Source organism: Mytilus trossulus, chromosome 14 (assembly GCF_036588685.1).
Source record: "Mytilus trossulus isolate FHL-02 chromosome 14, PNRI_Mtr1.1.1.hap1, whole genome shotgun sequence".
Taxonomy (NCBI): domain Eukaryota; kingdom Metazoa; phylum Mollusca; class Bivalvia; order Mytilida; family Mytilidae; genus Mytilus; species Mytilus trossulus.
In genome coordinates, this window is record NC_086386.1 from 18,725,899 (window position 1) to 18,738,230 (window position 12,332).

The 12,332-nt window shown below is 32.8% G+C and overlaps 1 long non-coding RNA gene across 1 annotated transcript; it reads right to left on the minus strand.

Annotated features, from left to right (window-relative positions):
* Positions 1–549: 549 nt before the first annotated feature.
* Positions 550–8,031, minus strand: LOC134697159 (uncharacterized). Its single transcript, XR_010103075.1, has 3 exons — positions 7,973–8,031; positions 3,138–3,199; positions 550–639 (listed from the first exon to the last, which is right to left on the minus strand). It is a non-coding gene; the product is annotated as an uncharacterized LOC134697159 (long non-coding RNA).
* Between the last annotated feature and the right edge of the window lie 4,301 nt (positions 8,032–12,332).

Consider the following 12,332-nt stretch of genomic DNA (forward strand, 5'->3'; position numbering starts at 1 on the left):
AATACGTTAACCACCCTGAATGGTAAATAATGTAGAACTTATCTATCTGTACGATCGACATGTAAACATGAACTCACAGTTTGAACCTTTAGACCACTTGAATTCTTTTTTTTAATAATGATAAGTCTGCACCTGATTAAATCACGTTTTTTTTAACTTTCGTTATAGATTATACATTGAAGTGTCTGCCCGCGTGAAATTGTTAAACATGCGAATCTTTTCAAATAAATCAGATATTCCTCAATTCAGGCTTAATGAGAGTTTCAATGAATTTATCTTATTTTGTTTTGAATTCATGAAAGATCATTTGAAAAGTTGAGACATATATGTTGTTATAGAAATAGACCTGTCAGTGCATTATACTTTTAAAAGCTTTGACTTTCTGATTTTCTTAAAAGCTCAGCTAGCACGATTGGTTTGAAGGTTAGTTGATGTTTTCATTTTGTAATAAAGATATATACCAAACACCTGATTTGTGAAGTCGCATATATGATTTAAATGGTTTTCAAGTAGCAATTATTATTACTAACCGTTGATTGTGTAAGCATCTGCAATGGTAACCACATTTGCGTCCGTATCTACCGTTTTCACAAGGCTTACAGGAAGAACCATCAATGGCTTCAAATCCATGTAAACATTCTATATTTTGTAAAATAAGTGTAACTTATTGCAATGGCATTAAAATATATATATAATATACACATTTTGTTTATAGCAATATTATCAAAAACCATTATTGAATAAGAAGCACTGCCTAATTTTGATCGTTTCTGTTTGTTGATCTTGTTTTATTCATATTCATTACCCGAGTTTTTTGTTGTTCGACATAGGGTATAACTCGGCGAGACGTGTTTTAGATTTGTTGTGCACGTTCAACCAGGTGAAACCCACCATGATCTGAATTAGAATTAGGATCCTCGTTTTCAAATCTCATGAATCAATTACAGAGATACAAATCTAGTTATTAAAAAAATGGGACTACAAAAGGAATAAATAAAGGCAACAGTAGTATACCTCCGTTTAAAACTTATAAATCGATTGAGACCCCAAAAAAATGGGTACCAAACTAAAACCGAAGGAAACACATCAACTATTAAAGGACAACGACACAACAGTAATACTAAATTGCAACAAAATTTAAACGACAAGGTGACTTACAAAGAAAAGAACTATAAGATAAAAACTGCCATTTTCCTTACTTAGTACAGTGCATTTTCATGAACGCCAATGCGACAGCACTCTGTGAGAGACCAAAGTGCCAATATTGACTTTAGTCACCATCGGCATTCAACAATGATAAAAAAAAATCATAACACATACTAGTAGTGAACTATACGGGGACCCTAAATGATATTTTAACAGGAAACCTGTTCGAACATGAAACTTTCAGTTGTAATGGGTTGGTTGGACCTGTTCTATAGCTTAGTTAACCTACCACTTGTTTGCCATATGTATCTGGTTATATAAACAAAGATTTGGAGCCGTCCAAACAAGGAAATCTTTTACAACATCGGGTTTCTTAAAAAGTCAGAATTCCCCGTGTTTCTCGTATACGTTTCTGAATACATTTTCACGACGTTTTATCCTTACTCAGATATGTTTCTCAACTTTGGTTGCGCTTGCTTGTGTATATAGAAAAGAACATGTGGTATGATTGCCTATGAGACCACTGTTTATCCATATTCTACCGTAGTTGCATTCATCAGTAGCCAGAATGTTTCCCTTCACTATTGTCTTGGAATTAGATAGTTCGCATCCTTGGCTATTACCTCTTTATGATGGCAAGGTATCAAGTCATAAAAGAGGGACGAACGAAACCAGAGAGACAGTCAAACTAATGAATCGAAAATAAACTGACAACGCCATGGCTAAAAATGAATAGGACAGACAGCCAAACAAAAGTACACAGGACACAACATAGAAAACTGAAAAAAAAGCGACACAAACCCCACCATAACCTAGAGGTGATCTCATGTGCTCCGGAAGGGTAAGCAGATCCTGCTCAAAACGTGGCACCCGTCGTGTTAACCCGTCATTACATACCCATCCGGACTATACCTTTTTGAAATGATGAACAATATCAGTCAGTGTATACGAATTTGATGTATGTTTTTTTCAATAACAGGTATATACACTCTTTGCCATTATTAAATACAGATTTTTGGCGGAAAAAATTAACATAAAGATAAGATGCTTTATGAATGTGAGTAGTACAACCAAAGCTAACTATCATAGACCAAATAATTTAAATTTAAATAATTAGAGGTAACAGTGAGTGAATTATCCATTAGGTATAATAAACTGATTTAAAAGCTAAAATACCAACTATTCAAACGATAAAACCTATAAACTTATGAAATAAAAAACAAAAAAAGTTATGGACAGCGATCATTGGTCGCCAATAGTGCAGATTCTGTAATCATGATGATAGCATTCAAACTCTTATTAATGACTGAAAACAATAGCTGATCGGGGTCGAATAAACAAAGTTAAGACAAATGTTGTAGGTGTAGGTACTTGTTATAGCTTCGAACATTTTTCTGCTTTTTGCAAAACTTCAAGATGACCAGAAAAAAGATGAAATCCATGAAATCAGTGCTTCAACTATGCATACTACGGATACATGGCTAAAATTTAAAATAGACTAAAAGACTGCATGACTTATAATGACTTATAATGGGACCTTGACATCCTTAAGACTTATAATGACAATCCTTGTCCTTGCTTATATTAAATATTCCATAAAGAAACAACTTAAAGAATAACCAGTAAAATAACTTTAAATTTATGACTGTGGAGTAGTTTTCTACATGTACCTATGCATTGCTGGTAAATGAAAAATAATTATTTCAGATGTTGTTCCCGTACGGTTTGTGAATATGAATATAATTAACAATACTAGGAATGAGTACTTGATATCAACATTTATAAGTTTGAAAGGATATGTCGCTGTGTTCACGATCTAGCCATTTTTCATTATGCCATTAGATTGGTGACTTTCCTTCATGATCTTTTCTAGGTGTTCAGTATTTGTTTGATTTTACGTCTTATTTTCTGACTTATTTTACATCATTTTTAAATGTAAAAATATACTGTTCGGTTTTTCTTCTAATAAACATAAAAAAACAAGTACACACCAACACAGGTACCCCGAATCAACTCATGATTATCACAACAAAACCATATTCTCTGTCCAGATCTGAAATGAAAAACAAATATACCTATGATTTGAAGGGTAATACAACGGTATTTAATGATGTGAAGGAAAAGTAAACTAATTTGTAATCTGTTATTTCAAATTCGACGTGATACATACGTCCAATATAGTCACGAAACATGAAAATGCTAAGTGAGCGGATATCATCTGTAATAGAACTGGTCTATAAGAAATTATACCCCAGTTCTGTTGTTATCCTTTATAGTTTCTTTTTCTGAGACAAGATTAACTTTAATAAATAAACTGTAACTCATGGATTTGACCAAAGGGTCGGCGAGCGTGGTAAGGAAATTCCCTTGCTTCTACATCCCGAATACACAGTGCTTTGTTTTTTCATAACAATAAAACTAGTTTTTCTACAAAGCATGCACATAAGAAATTAATAATAGTGTTCACTTCAATTTTTAATACTTATTAAAAAAGACATATTTCAGGAAATTCCAATAGCGAAAACAATTATTTGGCATCTATTTTCAATATAAAAAATATCAATTAAATGCTCTTTTGCTTGAAGCGAAAACGTTTATTCCCATATTGCAATGTCTTAAAGAACATAGTGCCAACAACTTTCAATAAAAAAAAATTAAATTTTCATTTGGACTAAGTCTTATTTGTTTGATAAATGTAAATAAATTTGAGAATACCAATGGGGAATATGCCAAATGGACAAACAGCCAAAGGCCACCAATGAGACCTCGCGAAAATCCTTGAAACTGAGGTGATCCTCATCTGGCCCACAAATAAAAATGTATACTTGTTAAATAAAAATGATTGTCACACTAACCATCAAAACATTTATATTAACCTAAATTAAAAACCATAGGCCAGAGGCTCCTAACTTGGGACAGGCGCAAACATGTGGCGGAGTTAAACATGTTTGTGAGATCTCAACCCTCCCCCTGTACCTCTAGCCAATGTAGAATTAAGAAATACATACAGTGTAGATATTCGCACAGTAAAACTCAGTTTAAAAAAAGCCCGAGTACAATGCCGGTTGGCGTAACAAAAGAAACTTAGCAAAATTACAATGATACAAAAAATAACAAAGGACTACTAGCAGTTATTGACATGCCAGCTCAAGACCTTAATTACACTGATTGAATTTAGTTTGTTGTTGTTGTTTTGATGGGTCTGATTTAAGTAATTAAATGTATCTCATAACAAAACAGAAATAGGTCCGCAAAACGTGGTGCACATTTAGTCCCCATGGGCATTCCGACAACCTGACGATGTACGGAATCTCTATAGCATACGACAATGTTATGTAGTAGAAATTCATGACAGTTATAGTATCAAAGCAGGTCTGGTGACATTATAGTTCTTTTGTTTGACGTTACTTAAAAATTACCAAATAAAGTTTGTCCATTCATATTCGCAGTCTGATTTTCAAATGCCTTTAATAGGGTAGAAAAATAAAAATGTTGAAAAGATTCGAAAATATTTGGTATTGCGGCTCTACTTGACACAAATTATCTGAAGTCATGTCAATTGATAGCTACAATAAAAGATCATGGAATAGTATGTACAATAAGTATTCAGGTGTATCTAGGCGCCAAATAAAAAAAGCAAAAACAAACTTTTTTAATTTATGGAAATTACGACTTTGTGCTCTCTTAGTGTCAGTTCGTTATGATTAACATTTGTGAATACCTTATATAATATCATGTAATCAAATTTTGTTATGAGGAACAACATGTGGAATAGCCAACAATGATCCGATAATAAACGATTATAAGCGATCTAACACGCTTTTATTAAACAAAATATTCACAATAACTTACAAAATAAGAAACAAAAACAGGAAAAACTAGAGAAAAGGGACAACAAAAAGAATACAGGGATTCGAACCTAAACCAACAAGTTTTAACTCATTGAACTTTACGGTCTTTAAAAATGGAAACACACAATTGATATGTGATTTTCTCGTACAATAGGATGGACACCTTTATAAGTAATCTAATCATTCTCTGTATGTTATCTTTTCTATGATCGTTAAAAATAAATCTTCTTAAGAATAAACGCTGATGATAAGACAAATGTATATATGCATGCATAATCGACATCGAAAATGAATGTTTATATGAAGAAAAGAATTACTACCGTGCACCAAAGGTGGGTCGGGGGGAGGGGTGCAATCTATACATCTTCTAGATTCGCTACTTATCTTATAAAGTGTATGCCGAATTAAAATATTGTAAGAAGTAAGAAAACAGGGACACCCGCAAAATCGGATTATGTGAGTTTGATTATGTTTATTATAAACATTCTTGTTGATATTTTTAAACAAGCGACACTAAGTGATTCGAATTCATAGCGTTTTGAACTATTTGTATAAAGCTGCATATGTCAAAATTTAGAAGGTTTGAATGTAACATATACAAGTATGGAACACAGATCTAACGACTTTTTCCCTATTTGCTATATGTCCACTGCCCTTGCATTTGACCTCATTTCTATATTATTTTTCTTTCGACCACAGACCTTCATCATAAATTGAATTGGGACCATTTAAGCATTTGTGACATATCAGTGCGTACACTTAAATATAAATAATATGTCTTTTTTTATTATTGAAAAAAAAAACGCCAATGAAGTTGTTTGCTATGTCCGATCCGGATCGTGAAATTTGAAAATTTGAGTTGTTACACTTTTTTTTTAAATTTTAGAACGGTGTAATTTTGTTTGGAATTCGTGATTGTTATTAGCTCACTTGACCCAACAGGAAAAGTTTTTTTTCATCACTTGGTACCGGTCGACCGTCGTTTATTATCTTTCAATACAATTTTTTACATAAATGTTCACATCTAAAATTACTAGGCTGCATTTAACAAACCTTATTTAAAATCATATGTTTTTTTTTAATTATAATTAGGGTATCCAGTTTTAAAAAGTTTACTGTGACCCCGCGTGTCAACCAAGATGGCCTTCATGGCTAAGAAATAAACAAAGGGGGACATGCAAGTGCATGATGTCAATTATTTAAAAACAGCCGTAGACATAGAAAATTCGAAAGGGCCAGATGATTATCTTCAAAATGTTGAGCTCTACCATTTTGTCCATTTACTATAAAATTCTCACATAAGTTCTTAAAGGAGTTATTGCATTGCCCTCAAATGACGAATTTGAAGTTCTTTTTATCAATTTCTATCAATTATTTTTAAACATATATATAAAAATCATATAGAAAAAATGACTTAGGAAGTCAAGAAGATATACAAATAAATTGACTTGGCCGGTATTCGTATAAACTTATTGACCTTTAATTAAGAGTTTTATTTTCATTTCATTGCGTTTTTACATCCGTCCGTCTGTCCTTCCTTCCATCTGTCCGTTCCTTCATCTATCAGTCATTCTGCCCGTCCGTCTATCTATCCGTCTATCATTCTGTCCAGCGTAAACATGTCACACCGTAACTTGATCACAGCTTATCTAGTTTTCATGAAACTTTACAAAGTTATTTCTTGAAATGGTCAAACGATCTGTAAACCTTTAAGTGAAAATCAAATTTAAAGTTTTTGAGTTACAGAGCTTTGTATTTAACACAGGAGTGTGGTTTTTTCTTAACATGTCGCGCCATATCTCAAAACTATTTATCATTATTTCATCAAACTTTACACTTCTTAATAATAAGATATAAATCTCAACTTCTGCATACTTGTTGGTGATGTTTTAATTTTTTTTATTAAGCTTTATTTAGGTTTTTTGAGGTCTTACAATGGTGTAATTTAGCCGTATTTTGAACTTTTATTTTTTGGTCAACGATGGTCTTGAACATTAGACTTGGCTTTCTAACTTTTTTATCTGCGCGTCCCAGGAGAGTCTAATGCAGACGAAACGCACGTCTGCCGTATCAAATTATAAGTCTTGTATCTTTGATAAGTAGTGATGTATGTCGGATAATACATATGTTTAGGTGTATGATACCAGCTTGTCGCTTTTATACTTTTTATATGGATAATTTCCTTACAGAAAGATAGTTCGTTATTTCACAAATAAACACTCAAACATGTTTTCATTGATGAATGCTGCACAGCATAACACTTTATTATCTATATCGTAGTGGTTTTAACCCGTGTATTTTTTTTGTGTTTTTTTTAAGCTTATAGTTGAACCGTTTGACATTGTTATAAACGCATAAATGAAGAATTTCCCACTTTAATGTAACCACTAGAATTGGATACAAATTTTTGCCAAAAACAAATAACAAATTCAAAGTATTTGAGGTATGCATTTACCAAAGCATATAACCCTTGAAATTATAGGATAACCCAAATAAGACATTTCTACAGTGTCGGTCTTTCATTCGCTCAATTGACAATCCGCATAATTTAGAAGATGTGAAAAAAAGGCAACAGTAGGATATCGGTGTAAAAAAGTCTTAAATCTATTGATAAATTCAGGATACAAACTAAAACTGAGGGTACTACATGTACATCATATACAAGAGTAAAACAAAAAACAGAATTGCAACAAAAACAAACGACAAAATACACAGAAATGAATCAATTGATAAGTGTGCCTTGTTTTAAGAAACTAAAAGTGACTGGAACCTAGTTTTATGGCTAGCCAAACCTCCAGCTTATAAGGAATTGTCACAATATATCTCTTAAATGACGACATTAAGTGGCAGAAATACAGCACTAACACATGCAAACAAACTCATCTCAGAGAACCGCAGAAACATCTTCCATCAACGACAAACACTACAGAAATATCATTCACAGTACATTTATAAACTTAAATAGCTTAATTTACCCGTTTCTTTGTGTACAGTTTCCCTGCTTGAAAGATTTTATTCCAACGACGAAGAAAACTATGAACAGTATTATAATCATTATTTATATATTTATTGATCGAAGTGTATTACTTTTAATTGTTAAATCACATGAGAATGAGGAAATAACTCATCGTTATGATTAAATAGTTCCGCCAATAGATGATATTGATCCTCCGTTACGTTATTTTTAAATCAATACTAGCGAAACATTTCACGATAGTCAGTTTTATTGGCGCAGGAACTTTCATTGATGAAGGCTTAACAAAATTCAATGTGCAAATTTTTTTTATGTCACACTATACTCGTTATTTCTAAGTTCGTACTCAGACCAGAACAGTAAGTGGGAACATTGGATTAGTACTAGTACTTAATCATGATTTTCACGAATCGCTTTGCGGTATCTACCATCCAATCATATCTTGCATAAACACAAACCATATGTATGTATCATTGTTATAAATAACACGTGTATTTGTTGTGATACTTGTCACATGACTAGATATACGGGTTTAAGGTATACTCCAGAGAAATGAGTATTTTACGAGCTAATATTAGCGGGAAGAATTGTAACGGTAAATCTGTGTGTAATTATGTAATTATGCATATCGGACAGTTCAGTCTGGTCATTCTCTTTAATATGGCCGGACATGCGAAGAAAGTTTACTTCTACAAGACGACTCGTTACCTGATCAAATCAGTGATGGTGCAAACAGATCATCTCCTGATAGGGACTTACATGACACGTTCTCTCCATTCAAGTTGTACATGGACAGGAAAATGGATAGCCTTGGATCCAAGTTGGTACGTGAAGAAGACGCGATGTCCAAGAAGATAAAAGAAGAACTCTTTATCAAGTTTAAGCACGAAGATAACCGAATTCAATTTAGTTTTAACGAAAAATTGTGAATGATCTCAATAAGCTCTACAAGTCAATATCGTCAACAGAGGCACAGAGTAGACGTGTTGTTCTGGATTTGCTGGATAAAGTTAAAGGCCGTAATAAGCTTATACGGACTGCTGATTCTTCACCGGCAAGATGGTCAACCGTCCGTGAGAATGAGTCCACTGATATTGCTTCTGACAGTAAAGATGAGAAAAAAAATTCGCCAGGCGGTGAGTCGAGATATGCACACGATGAAAGACACGACAAAAAGGCGTCCCGTGCCAGTGGGACATGTGCATTCTTTTGTAAGGAGTTGGGGCATTGGAGAAAATGTTGCCCCCTCAAAATTGGATCTGTTGGTGCTGGATCGTCTGGGGTTGCCAATCACAAGTAAATCTGCAGATGCATCCAAAAATGTAAATGATAAGTATAATTTTACTGATATAAAATTAAGAATGGAAATGGAATGAAAACAACCCGACCATTGAAAAATCAACGACAGAAGGTCACCAACAGGTCTTCAATGTAACGAGAAATTTCCGCATCCGGAGGCGTTCTTTAGCTGGCCCCTAAACAAATATATACCAGTTCAGTAATAATGAACGCCATACTAATTTCCAAATTGTACACAAGAAACTTAAATTAAAATAATACAAGAATAACAAAGACCAGAGGCTCAAAAACTTGGGACAGGCGCAAAAATACGGCGGGGTTAAACATGTTTGTGAAATCTCAACCCTCCCCCTATACCTCTAGCCAATGTAGAAAAGTAAGATATAGATATACGAATTAGATAATTTCTTAACTCAAAATCATTATTTTGAAGAAATTAGTCATAATTTCATGTCATTTAAAGGAAGGTTACAAAAGCATGTAAACTTTTGGGAGAGTATTGGAGCAAATTGTTATTGACACAACAAGTAACGGTTATGTCATTCCATTTATTGACCCGCCGGTAATTTTTCTCTCACAAATAACAAATCAGCAATGATGAACGAATCATTTGTCAATCAAACTGTTTCTGAGTTAGTTTCTATAGGTTGTGTTGTTGAAGTACCATTTCAACCTCCTGCTCTCAATCCCTTAAGCGTAGCGAGTCAAAATCTGGCAAAAAACGGCTTATTCTTGGATTATCTGTTTTAAATAAATCAATAAAAAAAGACACAATAACATTTGAAGATTTGAAGATAGCAGTTCAGTATTTTCATAGAGATTCGTACATGTATAAATTTGATTTAAGATCTGGATATTTTCATTTGAACATTTGTTCGCAGCAACAAACCTTTTTAGGTTTCAGATGGAATAATGGATTTTATTGTTTTACAGTTTTGGTATTTGTTATATGTACGGGCCCATATATATTATAAAAAAATGCCTCAGATCAATGGTAAACTATTGGCGTGAAAACGGTATAGATGTTGTATTGTACTTTGATGATGGTTTTGGTATATGTACAGATAAATCTAAGTGTATAGAAGATTCAAATTTTTTTAAGAAATGTTTAGAAAACGCCGGTTTTCTTATAAATGAACGCTGTACAGTCATTAGAATGGCTTGGTATTGTTTGGAATGCTAGCGAATTTAGTCTTGTTATCTCAGACAGGCGTGTAAATGATTTGCGTGTATCGTTTATGTCAGTTATTGGACGATTTCCTAATATCACTGCTAGGACCTTGGCTCAGGTTGTAGGTAAAATTATTTCAATGGCTCCAGTCATTGGCAATGTAGCTAGAATTATGACAAAATTGTGTTATATGGCAATAGAGTGCATAACAGAATTGGACAAATGGCTGTAATTTCCATGTCTGTATAAAGTCTTATTAGAACTGCATTTTTAGTTAAAAAATATAAATGGTTTAAACATTAAGTTGTTGGATCATAACTCAAAGTCACATTTTGTAATTTACTCTGATCCCAGTCATAAAGGTTCAGGTGCCTATTCAGTAGAAATTAACAAGAACAATGAAACGTGGGATTTTTCTGAAGCTTTAGAAAGTTCGACATTGAGGAAGTTAGGCTATAAAGCTTGCCTTGATATCTTTTTAAAATGTTTTTGAAGGCAAAACGCTTTAATGGTACACAGATAATCAGAATTGTATTAAATTGTAAAAGCTGATAGTATGAATGAAAAACTACAAATTGTAGCTATGTCGATGTTTTCGGTCTGTATTCAAAAATGCATTTTCATTGACATTCAGTGGATTCCTAGATCACTAATATAAACGCTAAAGCTGAGTATATCAGTAGAATTGTTGATTACAAGGATTGGGGTGTATCAAATGAGTAGTTTTCAATTGATGAATGATTTATTGAGTCCTTACACAATAGACAGGTTTTTCTAATTATCAGAATGTGTAATTCCCTGTAAATTAACGCAAAACCTAAAATGAACACTGAGTCACTGCCGGACTCTCATTTTCAATGAATGGTATAGACAAAACTGGATTCATTTGAACCTTTTTAATAATTATGTGAGGTATACAATAAAGTTTCCCATATACCATGTATACGTAAAGAAAATATTGGTATAAGTGAACCCCTAAATAAAATTATTTTTCATATATTTTCCCAGTTTATTTGAAGAATTATTGTCTTTACCGTGTGATATTATCTGCCTCCGGTTTATATCAATCACAAGGGGGGGGGGGGGGGGGTCAGGTAAGGGCGTAATAGAGAAAACAACACAAGCGACATAAGTATCTACTTTATACGTTAACTGTTACTTAACAATGGTATTTGTTCGTAGGAAGCGTAAACTTCATGTTATTTATACCTTCCTAACGTCATTTCAACATACATTATACATATGAAAGTGAAAATTATTAATTTGGATTGTCTTTCTTTTCCCAAAATCATTTTTAGACCGTTAAACAGGTGAACACGTATGTATAAATCACTGACTTTGCATATGTAAGATTGATTTTACAGATTCATATTTTTTTTTTTACAGTTGGCTAAAAAATACGATTTTTATAGATAAAATGAAATATATCAGTATCTTTTAATTGAAATTGACATATTTGTTACCTTTTTTCCAAATTTATGTATTTAAGTTTTTGGTGAAGACGACATGTTTATCTTTACAGTTGTTATGTTAATGTGCAATTTTATGTATCAACCGATGAACACTTGTTTAGATTATTAGAAGATCTTTGTCCCCAGTCATCAATTCCAATTTTTTTTAAATGCGTTGCAGCGCATACTACAGGAAATCGAACAAACTTTGAAGTTTATGCAAGGAAATAAATCAAGGTTTTAAAATAAAAGGAGTCAAAATAGATTAAAGGAAATGTAGCTGATGCCTGCAAATTTTTTAATTTTATTTTTTAGCTTTCTGAAAGTTTATTCTCTTTCATGCAAAATGGGCAATATTAATTACAACATATAACAAGTAAATTTGAAGAAATTTCAGTCATACACTGATACGTACGATTTCATGTTACATTAATTTTTTT